The 17,907-nt window shown below is 42.8% G+C and overlaps 2 long non-coding RNA genes across 2 annotated transcripts; both read left to right on the forward strand.

Annotated features, from left to right (window-relative positions):
- The first annotated feature begins 364 nt into the window (after positions 1-364).
- On the forward strand, positions 365-858 carry LOC148390100 (uncharacterized). The gene is made up of 2 exons (XR_015861558.1): positions 365-404; positions 531-858. It is a non-coding gene; the product is annotated as an uncharacterized LOC148390100 (long non-coding RNA).
- A 3,281-nt stretch (positions 859-4,139) lies between these two features.
- LOC148390101 (uncharacterized) lies at positions 4,140-11,048 on the forward strand. The gene is made up of 2 exons (XR_015861557.1): positions 4,140-4,718; positions 4,976-11,048. It is a non-coding gene; the product is annotated as an uncharacterized LOC148390101 (long non-coding RNA).
- The last annotated feature ends 6,859 nt before the right edge of the window (positions 11,049-17,907 follow it).

Below are 17,907 nucleotides of genomic sequence, written 5' to 3' on the forward strand. Positions count from 1 at the left end.
TCTTCATGATGGGCTATGTTTATTGCAAATGGTTTGAATTGTTCAGGCAGTCCCCTCAAAACCATAGCAATTAGCAGGCCATCTCCAAACGTTCCGCAGCGTAATGGTGGCCTCCACCCTGATGATGTAGTTCGTTACTGTCTTGCTGCTCGATTTCTGGAACAAAGCGTGGTGTACAAGTTGATAATGCAGGCCTTCCCCTTCCCGGCATAATACTCTCACAAGATCTTCCAAGCTTTTCTTCCATTGTCCGGTGCATTGCTCATAATTAATATAAGCCTTTTGTCATCCAAAAACTGTGTTAACTCAGCTCAATCATCGGCGTTCTTTTTGCCATCGGATGCTCTCTCTTCTTCGCTGTAAAGGGAAATGTGCTTTCGGCAGTTTGCAAACATATTTTTAAGGTTGTGTTAAACTTATAATCATATTAATATAATATCTAGTATTGGAGCGCTCGTGTGGATTGGTGGGTGGCGAAGAATGTGCAGGCAAACTGCATGAACTTGTTTTCGTTGAAGTGTTGTGTATAGGCCCAGACAGGGAGTACCGGACGAGAACATCTCAAGGTCGTTGAGGAACGAGAACAACAGCACGTCTATGTGGCCCGGCTTCGCGGGGAAATCCAACCACCTGACCTCAGCGATAGCGCCGACGCGGGGAGGAGATGGCCGTCGACCAATCATCTCACAATATTTTGCATGCTTTAACATTCATATTGTGTTTCTTTAAAACTGGGCAACCCGGAAGAATGTGTCGTCTTTTGGTGGTCACAAAAACGCACGAGTTTTAGTGTGAGGGACCCGGGACCCAGGCCTGTATTAGTGCGCTTTGTCAGGAATAAATAATTGGTAAATTTGGTCTAATTGATCTACTGGTCTTCTCTTTGACAGAACGAACTCGCAAAATTGTTAGGTGCACCAGTGTGTGGATTAGGACATAGCAATTTATGTGTTAAGTGTTGATCGCAATTTGGAGTCAGATCAATAACTAGAATCCGTAACCTAACAATTATCTTGGTGACCGCGGACGTGATGTCAAGAGAAGGGTAATTGACAACTCGTGGTCTTTAGCCAAGACACCGGACAGTGTCAGGGACACTGTCTCCCGGTTGGCGAACCGTTTGGAATAAGCGCACAACGTTGAGCTGGTACGACGTCTCCTCAACCCTGAGCTCATCACCGATAAGGTAAGCAGAATACCTGTTACTATAAGTTGAAATGCTGCAAATTGAAAGAGGAAATTTGAGAGGAGGCTGTCGTTCAGATCAAATAAGGTGTGCATGCTTTAATATTCATATTGTGTTTCTTTAAAACTGGGCAACCCGGAAGAATGTGTCATCTTTTGGTGGTCACAAAAACGCACGAGTTTTAGTGTGAGGGACCCGGGACCCAGGCCTGTATTAGTGCGCTTTGTCAGGAATAAATAATTGGTAAATTTGGTCTAATTGATCTACTGGTCTTCTCTTTGACAGAACGAACTCGCAAAATTGTTAGGTGCGCCAGTGTGTGGATTAGGACATAGCAATTTATGTGTTAAGTGTTGATCGGAATTTGGAGTCAGATCAATAACTAGAATCCGTAACCTAACAGCTGTTTGGTTCTTCCAGAATAGTTTTCTTCAATCCTAATAAGTGCCAATGTCCAAGCATTTTGGTCTCCCACAGCTTGTACTTCGTTTCATCTCCGTCGAACATGAGTCGAGGCAGCCTACTTGCCCCTTGAGCCTCCATGATGCGCTCTGTTAGCAGTTAGCACGCATTCCGTCGTGACTTTCTCTCGGCTTAAAACACTCTTCTCCGAGTTGCTCCTGGGCCCATAACCTGTTGAGCTTCACGCCGTTGTACTGCATGTGACTCGAAGAAAGTGTGCGTTGGAGACAAAGAAGCTCCTCTTAGCCGCTTTTTTTATTAGGAACTATATACAACCTCTCTCGAGGTTTCTTCCAACTCTCTATTTGGCACACTTGCGCCCCCCCCAATGTCAAACAAATCACTGCATCTGAGTACACAAACATGAACATCTTGATCTTAACAGGATTATTTCAATATAAATATTATTTATTGCACCCTGTGGTAGGTGGCACGGTGACGCACTGGTTAGCACGTCCGCCTCACAGTTCGGAGGGTGAGGGTTTGATTCCAGCTCCGGCCCTCCCTGTGTGGAGTTCGCATGCTTTGGTTTGGGTTTTCTCCGCATCCTCCGATTTCCTCCCACATCCCAAAAACATGCTTGGTTGGCCGATTGAGCACTCCAAATTGCCCATGGGTGTGTGTGCGAGTACGGATGGTTGTTTATCTCTGTGTGCCCTATGATTGGCTGGCAACTGGCCCAGGGTGTCCCCCGCCTACTGCCCAATGACAGCAGGGACAGGGTCCAGCACGCCTGAGCCCCTGGGCACAAGCTGTACAGATAACGGATGGATGGGTGGATGGCACCCTGTGGTAGCCCAACTCCTCGCAGATAGATGAGTCTTTGGTCATCTTCCACAGTACCTCTGTGGGAATTGGACGATGATTTGCCTCATTCGGTTTTCTTCCTTTCGGCCAGACAATGAGTGGAGTCTACAATGTGGTTGATATTTGATGCCCACAAAGGGGAGATTTTGATCAACAAGTTGCCATCTTGCCAGAAGTCCCGATCTGATTCTGAACATCCAACGCAATTCTTATCATTGGGAAATTGTTTCTACACAATGCCAAGTTTTGAAGGTGGAATTTCTTCTATTTTCCACACCTAGTTTGTTTCATTCTCAAATACCCTTAGACTCATGAAAAATAGAAATGTTTTATATCTTGTTTGTATAATTGACAAATACACATTATCTGAAACGCCCCCCACCCCCCCAGAACTGGTACCGACACCAGGATTAAACTCAGACACATAATAAAAACACGTACAACGAACAAGGCAGAATGTGACAAGTGTCCATTTGATGTTTATTTAGGATATTAGTTCACTCGTTTGTAATTTTTTCACTTTAGTAACTGCTGTTAAAATTACCCTGCGAGCATTTTGACGTCTAATAGACGTCTATTAATGTGGAATAGATTTGGATAATACAGATAGCATACTAAAACGGTAGTAAACAAGCAGTGGGATCAGATATTTTGGCTCGTCAAACTTAAAAGGAGTTGAAATTTAGCCAAGTAAAATTTTTAAATTGGGAATGAGACATTTGGACCAAATTGAATTCAGTCAAAAGGGGGCTAGGTTGCTCAATGTACCTAATCAATACAATAGTTATTAGTTAATTACATCTCAGTAGAAATTATGTTGTCAGAGAGTTGTGTTCATTAAAAGGAGAGTTAAAAGGGCATTAAGAAGTTTTGACCTTTAAATTAATTATGCATAAAAAGTGACAGTTAACAACATGACAAAGTAAAACATCAGACAAAGTAAAGAGCCAGCGGAATTTGTCTGATTATTCTTTCCTAGCTTTTTGATGAGAATAATTGATTAGGATAATTTTTTTGGGAGCCATCTGATGCTGCATGCTCCCCCATAACACAGACCCATACTTAGCCCCTTGAGTAGAAATATTTATTGATAATTTTATTGAAACTTGGATTGATGTATTTACGAAATATTTAATTGGCGAGACTGTCCAAACGGGTAGAATTATTTTTCAGGATTCAATGTTTGCTTGCTCACGTACATACTAAATTTGCTTGTTGTGGGATGAGAGTTGAGCTGTAAGGGTGAATGAATGGGCGCCCGAGTGTCTGTGAGTGTGTAGGTGTGTCCGTGCGCAATATGATTGTCCAAGGTAGTTTGGAGTTGGGGTGTTGTGATCACGATAGAGGATAAGATTCCTCTCACCTGAAAGTATAGTACAGATTGGAATACCTAGGATTTGATGATTGATCAGGGGCACCATTGACGACAAAATGGTTCAGTGTGGAAGGCCCGTTTCAGTCCTATGACCGGACACGACAGGAGCAGCTAGTCCAGCTACGATCAGTATGATACTGTGCCGGCACGCTTTGTTGGTCGCTTTTAATCCCTGATGATACAATTTAACACATTGCGTGAACGTGTCAAAGGGGGGAGAGTGAGTGTAAATGAGTAAGTAGAATCAATTTGTAAATTGTGAGATCCAATGTTTTTTCAAATGTACTTGTTTTTGAAGGCTCAACAGGGCATGTAAGAATTCAACATACCGTGATGGAAGGAGCAGAAGAAGGATCTCGAAAGGAAGGGAGTGAACAAGAGGCAACAACCTGGAATGGATACATTGCGTGGTAACAATTTAGGGATGATAAGGTTTATTTTTTTTTTTTTAAGATGAACTGCAAACGGTGATGAATCATACAGCTACAAGATAAGCAACAAATATTTAGAAGGTCGTTTAATGTAGGAGATAAATAGACCAATTACAGGGAATATTTGATAAAAGGGTAAATTGTTAACAAATTATTTTAGGACGATTTATTTGCATGATGAATATTGAATATTATGAATATTAAAAGAAATTGAGCAGTTGAACCATTTTGGGAAAATGATGAATGATTTGAACATGAATTGAATTGGACATGAGACATAGATAACTGATATACACTGAATTTGAATTGGGTTCAAGCACTCCTTCCCGCATTGATGTGTGTGCATATGTCTGTTAATGCCCAAACTGGGCACACCTCTTCTGAGTTGCAGAAAGGTCGCTGTTTTCCTGGACCAATTTTGACCCTTCCAGTTGCTGATCCATGTTAGGGTTTTCAGGTTAGTTTGATCCTATGATTATGTTGGAATGTAACCTGTAATAATTAAACTCGCTTGTCCTGTCTTAACAAAAGTAGTAGAACAAAGTGCTAAGATCTTTTGAACTGATTGACTAGCTGCAGAGGAAGCAATCAAAGTTGTTTTGTTCACACAACATCGTGAAGGACCCCCTGCTGTGCTTTGATCAGCCAGGGTCTTCGGCCATTTACCCACTCTCAACCCCCACTCTGTTTCTCTTAATAAATATCCCCTCGCAGGAACAAGGGTTCAGACTTCATTCTGGAGTGAGTGAACTCTCCACCTGCAGAGGTCAAAAAGGACTTACTTGTCTCCCGTGTGGTTCTTGCAAGATATTGTTTGAGTGAACAAATCTCTAACATTTTGGTGCCGAAACCCGGGACCCTCATACCCATCATCTGGCTGACGGAGGACGACGCGCTGCACACCGTCGACGGGCCAGCGTCCATTAGCCGGACCTGGTAAAGAAAGACCTGGGAAGGAAATTCTTCGCTGGGCCAGCATCTTAGGTCTGCCTTCGTCTGACAGAGGTGGATTGACGGGACCCGGCAGTGCAACGAACCAGGTGACAAGTAAGTTAAAGGCCTGAAGTTGTGTTGTGTTGTTAAACGCGTAACACATAGAGGTGCACGAGAGCCAGCTTGGGTTCAAGTCCCAGTGGAATGAACAGGCTAAGAAAAGCAGAGCTTCTTTTTCGTTCATCGAAGAAGTGTGTAGACTCTTCTTTGTCTGTTTTTCCGAGCTGAGGGATCTGGCTTGGGTTAGAGTCCCAGTGGAAGGAACGTGCTAAGAAACACGGAGCTTCTTTTTTGTTAATCAAAGAAGGGCGTAGATTTTTCTTGGTATGTTTTTCCAAGCCAAAGAATAGCTTGGGTTCAAGACCCAGTGGAAGAAACGGGCTAAGGAAAACAGAGCTTCTTTTTCTTAATTGAAGAAGGGCGTAGATTTTTTCTTTTGTCCGTTTTTCCAAAGCTGTTTGGGAGGGTTTTACACTCATCCCTGGATAGGCCTAAAAAGCGCTGGCGTTTGTGTGATTGAGTGTGTGACTGGTAGGATAAATTGACTAAAAAGCAGTTCTAGCATTGATCCACGGCATTAATACAGGCTAGTAATTTGTTGAAAGGTCAATTTAAACCTGCATTGAGGATCCTCAAAGAAAAAAAAAAATTGAAAAAAATTGTAAAACCTTAAACTACTAGAATTAAGATGGGAAATAAGAACGGTAAATCTCTTGCTCTGCTCTTCTTTGAGATGAGAAGTTCATGGCAAGGAGATTTCTTAATTGTATGCAATACATGCTGAAGTGAAAGAATATGTATGGAATACAAGGAAATTAGAAAAGAGAGAGAATTGGATTGTGCTAAAATGTGGTTGAAAGCTTCACAAGAAAGAAGAGAACAAATCCAAAAGACAAAAGATGGAAAGTTGAAAAGTGATGAAGCCGCCATTCAATTGAGATTTGAAAAAGAATTCTGGGTACATAGTGGCATCCCATTCAATGATGCAGATGAGAGTGCTTATCAGCAACATCTTAAAATTCCGCTCCTCACTGGTTTCCCCCCTGACTTGGGCAGTTGGGTGAGAAAACACTTGGTGGAAGCGGACACTGCTTGCTTTACAAAAAACATGCAGTGGCTCAGAGACGCTGACAAAGGGATTGAGAAAGGCAGAAGTTTTGATGTATTTCATCTAGATGATGATAATGATCTAAATGAAGATACAACAATCTTCTACCAAAGTTCCCAAAGGGGCAGAGGAAGAGTTAGATACCAACAACGTCGCAAGCCACCATTCAAATCAAAACCCCCATCAGATTCAGACAACTGTTGGAACTGTGGGAGACGAGGACACTTTGCAAGAGTGTGTCGTTCTGCAAAGCAATATCAATCAAAGGGTGCAGGAAGGGGCAGAGGAAAAGCCAAATTTTTAGCATGACAAGTTTCCTCCTCTTTGACCGCTTATGCTCATACAGAGAAAGAAAGAATAGATGCCCATATGGCAGCAAAACATGTCATTGTCAGATTATTAGAATTTTCTTTAGATTATTAGAAGTCTTGTCCATCCAAGAAGTATGACAATGCTGTTTGTATGCCCAAATTACAAATGACTAGAGCTCAATTTGTGTTACACTAAAGTTAAAATATGCAAATCAAGTGGTAAAGAAATGCAACTTGCTTCTAGAAGATAAATAAATAAAATTAGAATGTGCTGTCCTCGTGTGCATGGGAGGGACCAGCTCATGATCGACCACAGGAAATGGCCAGCCTGTGACGAATCATTGTTGCTGAGACCTACCTTCTGCACGCGAGAGCTGTGCATGTGTGTGCGTATGTGTTAAAGTTAAAGTTAAAGTCCCAAATTGATGAAGATTGGCTAAACTTTTAATATAAAGAAATTTGCTAGACTGTTGTCTATTCAATTTACACCGCAGAACAGAAACAATTTTGACAGATAAAAATGAGAGGAAAAGAGAGAAATCTGTTTGCGAGCAGAAACTAATCCACACTAGTGTATGTTAAGTGTCGAGCTCACATGAGAAATTCGATGAAGAAAAAAAAAAAAAAAAAACGACAGAACATGCTTTCAGGAATTGGAAGGAGCTAAATTGTGAATTTAAGATTTTGCAATGCTACATTTAATAGGAATAATTGATTGGTTGTGTTATAAGATTATACAAAATTCTAAATGCAAGCTAAATCTGAGAGATTGAGTTCTTCAAATTTAAAAACAAAGAAAAAATTCAGATTAATTTGCCAGTTGTTTGTTTTAGTTAAGTTTTTTTTGGACTGGTGGATTGTTCTACCAGGAAACCTGAGTTGAAAATGATATATGAATGCTGTGTGGTGAGCTTGGATGAATTGGGACCAATGTGATAGTATGACTCCTTTTTGGAGACTGTGTGAGATGCATATGATGAGCATTGATGAATGATTGCCTGAATGAAAGGTTGAATGGTTGAAGTCGTTGGCGACTACTATAGAAAATTAGTAGAGCGACTTTGATGAAAGAGTGATTTTGAGCAGGTTGAATGTTAGAAAGAAACACGTAGCTTTTGGATTGATAATTAACTAGAGAAAAAACTGGAGAACCAGTAACACATGTAGAAGATGTGTGAACTGAGAAATTGAGAAGCGTTTTGGAAAGAAAGTCAAATTAAATGATGATGGAATCATATGTAGTACAGAACGCATTCTCCCAAAAAGTTTGTCAAGGTGTGAGGCATGGGCGTTGCCAAGCCTCAAAAGGAGGGAGTGAGTAGGACAGATAGTGGAAGATAGTAAGAATACAACACTTTATGACAATGAATTTTCGAATACGTTTGGTGTTATACTGTGGTAAATTTTTTTTTTTTGTTCTGGTGTAGATAGGTTAGCAACACGGGAGATTTAGAGGTTCAAAAGAAAGACAGTTAAAAGAAAACATTTTTGATTTGGACAATTGCAGGCTAACAGGAACATGAGAACGATAAGAACTACGAGGTGGGATCCAATTTCATTGGGGAGATTGAGAATTCACAGCACCATACTCGAAGTCACATTTTTGAGCAAGCATGACAATAACATGTGAGAGGTCAAGACATACAGATCAGGGCTTGATGTGGAAAGCAGACCTCGATGAGTTGATTTTCAATAATGATACTGAAGACAACATACTGTCCGATTAAATTGGAACAATAGATAAAATGTAGCTCAAAAATAGGATGAGTTGCAGGATTTACGATATAAAAACGAGACCGCTGTTATTAGAAGAATTTGAAGTTTGGTAAACAAACGTTACCAGCAAATTGATGGAAGCAGCTACATTTGGAGATAGTCTTACAAGTTTGATGTCCCAGCCTGTCATTCTCAGTGTCAGGGTCCCTGAAACCCAATCCGAGACTTCGCCTGCAGCCGTGAACAACTACAAAATGGTGCCTGGCTCTGAAGCACCTTTGACCTTTGGCGAAGGACAAGAAAAGACTGCTGTTGTGCTTGGAGAAGGACAAGTACACTCCGGAGGACAGACAACATCCTCGGGGACGGAAAAGACAGTGAAAAGCGGAGGAACTCACAATGATGAAAATTGACTCATTTGAACAATGGACTCATTCAAGAGTGATGGATGGGGTCGCTCTGAAGCAACGACAAAAGAACACGAACTTGAGAGGGTGAAGTGCAGCAAAAAGATATGGACTTGGAGTGTCCGACAACCAAATCGCACTCCTTGCTACGGCGTTACCAAATTTGGTGAAGCTTGGTTCAAAGTGGAAGGGAGATTCATTGTGCACTGAGTTTGACAGAACTGAGGAGATTTGATAAATAAATAAATAAAAATTTGAAAAATACGTAGGGCTACAGAGAAAAGCATTATAATCAGAGATTGAACGGATTTGGATACAACAAATAGGCTAAAACGGTAGGAAACAAGAGCAAGATCTGATATTTTGGCTCATCAAGCTTAAGACGTAGAGGTCGAGTTATATAAATTTTAGAACAGGACATTTGGCAGTCAGGAAGAAGTTAGATTGCTCAATGTACCTACTCAATACAATAGTAAGGTTTTTTGTACCACAGTGGAGGTTGGATGGTCAGAAAGTTAGGTACGTTCAATTTTTGACATTCACACAATCATGCATAGGAGTCACACGGCGACAGTTAACAAGACAATGACTGCAATAGGGGCCACATACGACTGCACCGACAGGAAAAAAGTAGAAGCGAGAGAGCAGAGTATGGGATTATATGCTCAAACGTCTGCTATACAGTTACCAATAGGAGATTCTATCAAAAGAAGCTACATGAGAGATGGATTAGAATCTATTTGTCTGTGTGTTCTGTGTGTGTGTGTGTGTGTGTGTGTGTGTGTGTGTGTGTGTGTGTGTGTGTGTGTGTGTGTGTGTGTGTGTGTGTTCACACCCTGTGTGGGTGCGAGCGTGTGAGGAGAAAGAAGGCATGGGTAAGACAATCTCTTTTAAACCAGGAGGCAATAAATGGGAACGCCCCTGTCATAAATAGTTTTTGGTTAAAGGGAATCATTAGGAGGTGTTCAAACTCTTCCCGCAAACACTCCTATTTACCAGTTAAATGGGCACTACAATTGACTACGAGAGTTGCAAGCAACAGATAAAGAGCAGTCCTTGGCAGATTATATGATCAGGACGCTCAAACTGTGTCAAAGACAAATTTACTGCCGCCTGATCTTTCCTCCTCACAGGTCGACAACCCCATCAATCCAGGAGACTGGGTCTACATCAAAGTCATCAAAAGAAGGAACTGGGCCAGCCACGACAGGAGGGACCATTCTAAGTCTTGCTGACTACACATCCAAGGTTGCAGGACCCACAAATGCAGTAACGACGACTGCTCTCCAGGAGGAAACTGGATGGGAGCTTTGGACATCACCGCTGTGTGCCAGGATGAGAGAGCCGTTTTCAAGGTGTAAGGGCTCTCCAATCAACATGGCTACACCATCGAACGGAACATACTTCATACAGAATGGCTGGTGGCTTTGTGGTCACAAGGTTTATCCGATGCTGCCCGCCAACTGGACACGAGCGTGTGCGCCAGTGTGTGTGACGGAACACACCTACAGACTAGTCCATCATCAGCTGACGAAAACGCGAGCACATATACAACTTCTTAGACGTGACAGATGTGATAATGATAATGAGACGTGGATTGCGTAGATGCTGTTCTGTTGAGCATGTATTACGGAAACTTGTTGATTTGACCATCAAATATGCTTCGCAAGTAATGGATGCACTGATGTACTGTTTCTTTGTTTTTCTTTTCATTTTTTATTGATAGCATTCTGGTCGCCTAGGCCAAAGGGACCGTGTAAGAATTTTCCTGCTAATAACATCTGGCCAGCAGGTTTTTCGCTTACACAATAAGTTTGATCTGGGGTATTAAGGTAATGCCTCATCTTCACTGGAAGGTGTTGCTATCATTGTTTGTTGTTTGGGGTGGCATAATCATATGATAAATCAGGAGGGAGATGTTAGGGTTTTCAGGTTAGTTTGATCCTATGATTATGTTGGAATGTAACCTGTAATAATTAAACTCGCTTGTCCTGTCTTAACAAAAGTAGTAGAACAAAGTGCTAAGATCTTTTGAACTGATTGACTAGCTGCAGAGGAAGCAATCAAAGTTGTTTTGTTCACACAACATCGTGAAGGACCCCCTGCTGTGCTTTGATCAGCCAGGGGCTTCGGCCATTTGCCCACTCTCAACCCCCACTCTGTTTCTCTTAATAAATATCCCCTCGCAGGAACAAGGGTTCAGACTTCATTCTGGAGTGAGTGAACTCTCCACCTGCAGGTGTCAAAAAGGACTTACTTGTCTCCCGTGTGGTTCTTGCAAGATATTGTTTGAGTGAACAAATCTCTAACAATCCAGATTGTGGTTTGCTGAGCACACTGCAGCGGACCCAGATGGGACCATCGAGATCCAAATAACCCCAACTGTCTGGGTGAAAGCCCTGAAGAGAAAGTGGACAGAGCCTCGATGGACTGGACCCTTTGCAGTGGTGGAGCGCACGTTGCATGCCGTCCAGCTGGCCAGCAAAGGAGACACGTGGTATCATCTCTCCCAGTGTGGCCCTGTAAAGGATTCCTGCAAAGATCCAGATCTGCCCTCGACAGCGTCCCCACTCCCAATTGAAAAAGAGGCAGAATAATCCTCTTCCCCTTGGTGGCCAGGTAGTCTATCCTGAGCCACTGAAGACAAAGACTGCACAGCAGACGTTTTCAGGTTCCTTCCAGACGGAGCAGAGCTGCAAAAGGGGTAAGAACTGTGCTTACCCTCCACCAGTGGGCGTGCCAAGCCCCCAACGGCTGAACTGTTACCAGCAAATGTTATCTCGGACTGACGATAATGATAACATTTTGGTCGCCTAAGGCAAAGGGACCGTGTGAGCCATTATAACATCAGGTTTTTCACTCACACACTCAAGTGAAACAGAATTGAGACAAGACCTCCTCCTCACGGCAGTTTTTTGCTGACATAGTTTGAAGATTTTTGATACTCTCATACCTACAGCCACCACTCTTCCCCCAACCCCGACATAAGCACGTGTATCATCTGTGTTCGTTTTTACATGGTTCGTTTTACATGGTTGTTGTGTTCCTTGCATTCGGTCTTTGTGTAACCGACTGATTACTACTGTAATTGAGAGCCGCGATTTAGATTGACCTGCCGCCTATCACATGATCTAATATTCCCGTGTTCATAACGCAGTTTGTTAGTTTGTCCTTGCCTTTTGGTTGACCTCTGTTGAGGTCAAAAGGGGGCCTGAAGAGGGAGCAACAGCAATGTCTAAATACTCTTATTAATTTATACAAACATAGTTGCTCCATCAGAGAACAGACACGGCACACACAGCTTGGTAACTTTTCCATTACACATAAGGCAGAGCTCATTAACGTCATGACACATTGATACAAAACATTTAGTAGATAACAAGACATCCTTATGAGGATATGTTTTTCCTTTTTTCCCCCTCCCTTTTCTTCCCTTCCACATTCCTGCTTGCGGCGAGTATAAAACCTTCTGATCTGGAGTCTGAGGTTGTTGTTTTCACCTGCTGAAGTGCATTGTGTACTGACTGCCGTGAGACAACCCAAGATCTTGCAAATAAAAAAACAACTATTACTCCACATCTTTGTTTTCCTTGCTCAACGCCGGACATCTTGAACAAAACGCAACACTACCCAGACGTCTCGGCTAAAACACGTCTAAAAATGGTCTGAAAGTGTAGTAAATGTAGACGTCTATGCCGTAGACGTCTATAGCATAGACATCTAATAGACGTCTATACCATAGACGTCTACGGGATAGACGTCTATTAGACGTCTATATGTGAAGGTTTTTAGACGTCTACGGGACAGACGTCTATTAGACGTCTACATGTGATAGTTTTTTAGACGTCTACGGGATGGACGTCTATTAGACATCTATTTGTGAAAGTTTTTTTAGACGTTTGTTGAGTAAACGTTCGAATGATGGCTAATAGCTATTAGTGTGATCAGCGCTAATCGCGCTAATAGCTAGTGATCATTTGAACATCTAGATGTCTATTCAACATTGAGGTTCTCCAAAAAATTTTACCTGTAATCCTTACCTTTGTGTAGTTCCAGGAAGTTGTGAAAATGCATTTGATTAGTGATGGTCCAGGGTGTGAAAATTTACATTTTTAAATATAAAAACGTTTCAGTTACAGTCATACTTATGTTAGCTGCAGATATAAATACACCTTTTGATGTTAAAATATACTAAAACAATAATTGAATCTAAATTTTAAAAAAAATTCAAACATTATCCAACCATCACAAATATAAATGTGCAATGTTTTTAAATCATATGTTTAAAAATGTGAAAATATACATACAATATTAAAAAATGGGGGCTGTTTTAATAGAACAAAACTACTAAGTTACTATATATATATATATATATATATATATATATATATATATATATATATATATATATATATATATATATATATATATATATATATATATAAACTTTTCCTCAACCCCCGTGGGTGGTCTCTTTTTCCCTTCAAGCTCGGGTCCTCTACCAGAGGCCTGGGAGCTTGAGGGTTCTACGCAGTATCTTTGCTGTTCCTAGTACTGTACTTTTCTGGACTGAGATGTCAGATGTTTTTCCTGGGATCTGTTTCAGCCACTCCTCCAGTTTGGGGGTTACTGCCCCTAGTGCTCCAATGACCACAGGTACCACTGAAGTCTTAACTCTCCAGGTCTTCTCCAGCTCTTCTCTGAGCCCTTGATATTTCTCAAGTTTCTCATGTTCCTTTTTCCTAATGTTACCATCATTTGGGATGGCTATGTCAACCACAACGGCTTTCCTCTGCTCTTTGTCCACCACCACAATGTCCGGTTGGTTCGCCATTACCATTCTGTCTGTCTGGATCTGGAAGTCCCAGAGGATCTTGGCTTGGTCATTCTCTACCACCTTTGGAGGTGTTTCCCACTTGGATCTTGGGACTTCCAGTCCATACTCTGCACAGATGTTCCTGTACACTATTCCAGCTACTTGGTTATGGCGCTCCATGTATGCTTTACCTGCCAGCATCTTACACCCTGCAGTTATGTGCTGGATTGTCTCAGGACCTTATTTGCACAATCTACACCTGGGGTCTTGTCTGGTGTGGTAGATTTGGGCCTCTATTGCTCTGGTGCTCAAGGCCTGTTCTTGTGCAGCCAGGATCAGTGCCTCTGTGCTGTCCTTCAGACCAGCTCTTTCTAGCCATTGGTAGGATTTCTGGATATCAGCTACTTCAGGTATGTTTCGGTGGTACATCCCATGTAGGGGCTTGTCCTCCCATGATGGTCCCTCCAGCACCTCATCTTCCTTTGATGCCCATTGTCTGAGACATTCACTGAGCACGTGATCCGTTGGGGCCTTATCCCTGATGTACTTATGGATCTTGGATGTTTCATCTTGGATAGTGGCTCTCACGCTCGCTAGTCCTCGGCCTCCTTCTTTACGGCTGGTGTACAGTCTCAGGGTGCTGGACTTGGGATGGAACTCTCCATGCATGGTTAGGAGCTTCCGTGTCTTGATATCTGTGGTCTGTATATCTTCCTTTGGCCACCGTATGATTCCTGCAGGGTATCTGATTACTCGTAGGGCGTAGCTGTTAATGGCTAGGGACTTGTTCTTGCCATTGAGCTGACTTCTTAGGACTTGCCTTACTCGATGGAGGTATTTGGCTGTGGCTGCTTTCCTTGTTTCCTCGTCAAGGTTGCCATTTGCCTGTGGAATTCCAAGGTATTTGTAGCTGTCCTCAATGTCTGCTATTGTTCCTTCTGGGAGTGAGACCCCCTCTGTGTGGATTACCTTTCCTCTTTTAGTCACCATGCGGCCACATTTCTCAAGTCCGAATGACATTCCGATGTCAGAGCTGTAGATCCCGGTAGTGTGGGTCAGGGAGTCAATGTCCCGCTCGTTCTTAGCGTACAGCTTTATGTCATCCATGTAGAGGAGGTGGCTGATGGTGGCCCCATTCCTGAGTTGGTATCCATAGCCCGTCTTGTTGATTATTTGGCTGAGGGGGTTCAGTCCTATACAGAACAGCATTGGGGACAGAGCGTCTCCTTGGTATATACCACATTTGATGGTCACGTGTGCAAGTGGCTTGCCATTGGCTTCAAGTGTGGTTTTCCACTGTTTCATCGAGTTGGCGATGAAGGTTCTCAGAGTCCCATTGATGTTGTACAGCCTCAAGCATTCAGTGATCCAAGTATGTGGCATTGAGTCATATGCTTTCTTGTAATCAATCCAGGCAGTGCTCAGGTTGGTACGTCTAGTTCTGCAGTCTTGGGTGACTGTTCTATCCACCAGGAGTTGATGTTTTGCTCCTCTGGTATTTTTACCAATCCCTTTCTGAGCAGTGCTCATGTATTGATCCATGTGCCTGCTGATCTTATCTGATATTATGCCCGACATCAGCTTCCATGTTGTGGAGAGGCAGGTGATTGGCCGGTAGTTGGATGGGACTGTACCCTTTGATGGATCCTTCTGGATCAGGATCGTACGCCCTTGGGTTAGCCATTCAGGGTGAGTCCCATCCCTTAGCAGCTGGTTCATTTGTGCTGCCAGGCGCTCATGGAGAGTTGTAAGTTTCTTGAGCCAGTAGCTGTGGATCATGTCAGGGCCTGGTGCTGTCCAGTTTTTCATTCCTGAGACTCTTCTCTGGATGTCTGCCACTGTGATGGTTACTGGGTTCAGGGAGCTTGCTGTGGTCCTTTCTCAGAGCCACCAGCCACTGTGCATCCTTCTTATGTGATGCCTCCCGCTCCCATATATCCTTCCAGTACTGTTCAGTTTCCAGCCTTGGTGGGTCTGCTCTGCTATTATTCCCCTGCCACTGAGCGTACACTTTCGCTGGTTGTGTTGTGAACAACCTGTTTATTCGTCTGGCTTCATTCTCTCTTGTGTACCTCTTTAGGCGGCTGGCCAAGGCGTGGAGTCTTTGTTTGGCAGTTTCAAGTGCTTCAGGTATGGGCATCTGGCTGTATTTCTTGGGAACTTGCTTTTTCATTGCACCTTTCTGGGCCTCTGTCTTTGGCTCACTTCTCTCCGTGCTATCTTGATTTTGGCCTCCAGCCTTCTCTTCCATGGTGGGCACTGTTGTGGTCGCATATGGTCATTTTTCTTGTAGCCAAGCATTTCTAGGATCACTGCTGCTGAGGTGTATATCAGCTCATTCGTTTCAGTGATGGTAGCCGTAGGAATTGTTGTCAATGCTGCATTCACATCTTCTAGGAGACTTTCTGAGGGTACTTCACTTAGCCTCTGCAGTGTGTATCTAGGTTCCCGAGCATTCATTCTCACCGTGATCTTGTTCTTCAGGTCAGTTGCTGCCTCGTTCAGCTTGATTGTGCTTATTGGGGTTTCGTACCCAACCTCTGGGCTTTTACATGGATTTAACTCGTCTCTGACCTGGTGCTCTGGTTGGCCTTCGCTATGGCATTTGTGTTGTATCTCATCAATCTCGAGGTGTGATAGCAGGTGCCGTTTATGGATATTGGAACATTGAGCTACTAGTTGCTTGGCCGATAGTGTTGACTGTGGGTATTGAAGTTGCCATTGTTCCCGCATTCTCCGCATGTAACCCCATCTCGCTCAGGTTGCTGGAGTAGTAGCATTCCAACAGATCCTTATTCTCGCATCTCACCCATTTGTGTCTTGTTCCAGTAGCCCATTTTTCATCAGGGTGCCCTGGTTCCCCAGCACCTGACGCAAACCTTGTTTGTCCGGGCGACGTCTGAGCTGGCATGTCTTTCGTTTCTTGTACTCTCATTATCTCTGAGGTAGGCGGTATCGTTAAGGGTCTTGCCTAAGGACCCACACTGACTGTTGGTAAGGTAATCGCTCATTGCTCGTATTGTGCCCCTGCCGGGAATCGAACCCGGGTCTTCCGTTTGTAAGTCATGTCACTTACTGATTGAGCTAGTCAGCCGTATATATATATGTCACATATATATATATGTAGGAAATATCAAATAAACAAAACGACCAGCTTGGCGAAACACAAGGGGGAAACAATATAAACATCACTCTCTTGTGGGGTTTTGATAGCCCCCTTTGCTACTCAGCGCTGGAGCTTGTTTTAAAGCCATTGCGGTCCTTGTTTCATCATCCGTGGCCTCTGTGCATGTCGCCAACAGCTTCTACAAAGATGAACTCGATGGACATCAGGCAGTTTTTTATTTACCAGCGCTATCAGAGCAGTCTTCTTGTGCGCCCTCTTTGCACGGGTTTCACCACCACGCATATTGTCATTTGTGTAAAATCTACAACTGAAAAAAAATGTCAACATTGAGAGCAGCCACCACATCGTAAGCCTTCACTGTTGTCTTTTCTAATCTACAGTACAGATGTCAAACTAATAATACCTGTCCATGGTCTTGGAAACATGCAGGTCTTCAAATCAGACCCTCCCAGCACAAGGCTGCTTTGCAATCTGTATACAAGGCATTATGCAGTGTCTCAGAAGAGTGGAATTAAGAGTAGACAAAATTGAATTGAGGACTTTTTTCTTGTAAATAAAGCAAAAAAGTAACTGAAAAGTCAGTAACTTTAACAGCACAGCAGTTAAACCAAACGGAACCCTACAGGTTCCATTTGTAAGGTATCAAGAGTGAAGTGGGGATCACAACATCCAAAAGTTTGACTAACCAATTCCAAGCTTAGTCATTCTGTCATGAAGTCAAAGGTCTCCAGATCAATCATGGGCAACCGTCCACTCTCCACGTCACATTATGAATGAGAGTTGAGGCTCCTCAGCCCATGGATTGCCAGAAGGGGTTCCACGATGACCTTCAGAAACTCAGAGAATGTAGACAAATAGAAATGAAATACTCACTTAAATTACTGCAGCTATGACCTCTTTAAATGACTAATGCCTAACAAAAAACCCTCTTACTTTTCCCTGTGATGGGCGTTTCACACTCACTTCCTAGCTGTTAAAGAATGAAGCAAGTGTTAGCAGCAAGATTCAAACGAACCATTTTCCAACTTTGCCCTGTTTGAAAAAAACAAGATGGCATTCTGTCTGTGCCTTTGAATGTGGTGCAATTTAATTTGGCTGTTGTACCAATCACGTTATTTTAAAATACCGTAATTTCTGGACTATAAATCGCGTTTTTTTTCATAGTTTG

The sequence above is a fragment of the Syngnathus floridae genome, chromosome 12 (assembly GCF_059516105.1).
Source record: "Syngnathus floridae isolate MCC-2025c chromosome 12, RoL_Sflo_1.0, whole genome shotgun sequence".
NCBI lineage: Eukaryota > Metazoa > Chordata > Actinopteri > Syngnathiformes > Syngnathidae > Syngnathus > Syngnathus floridae.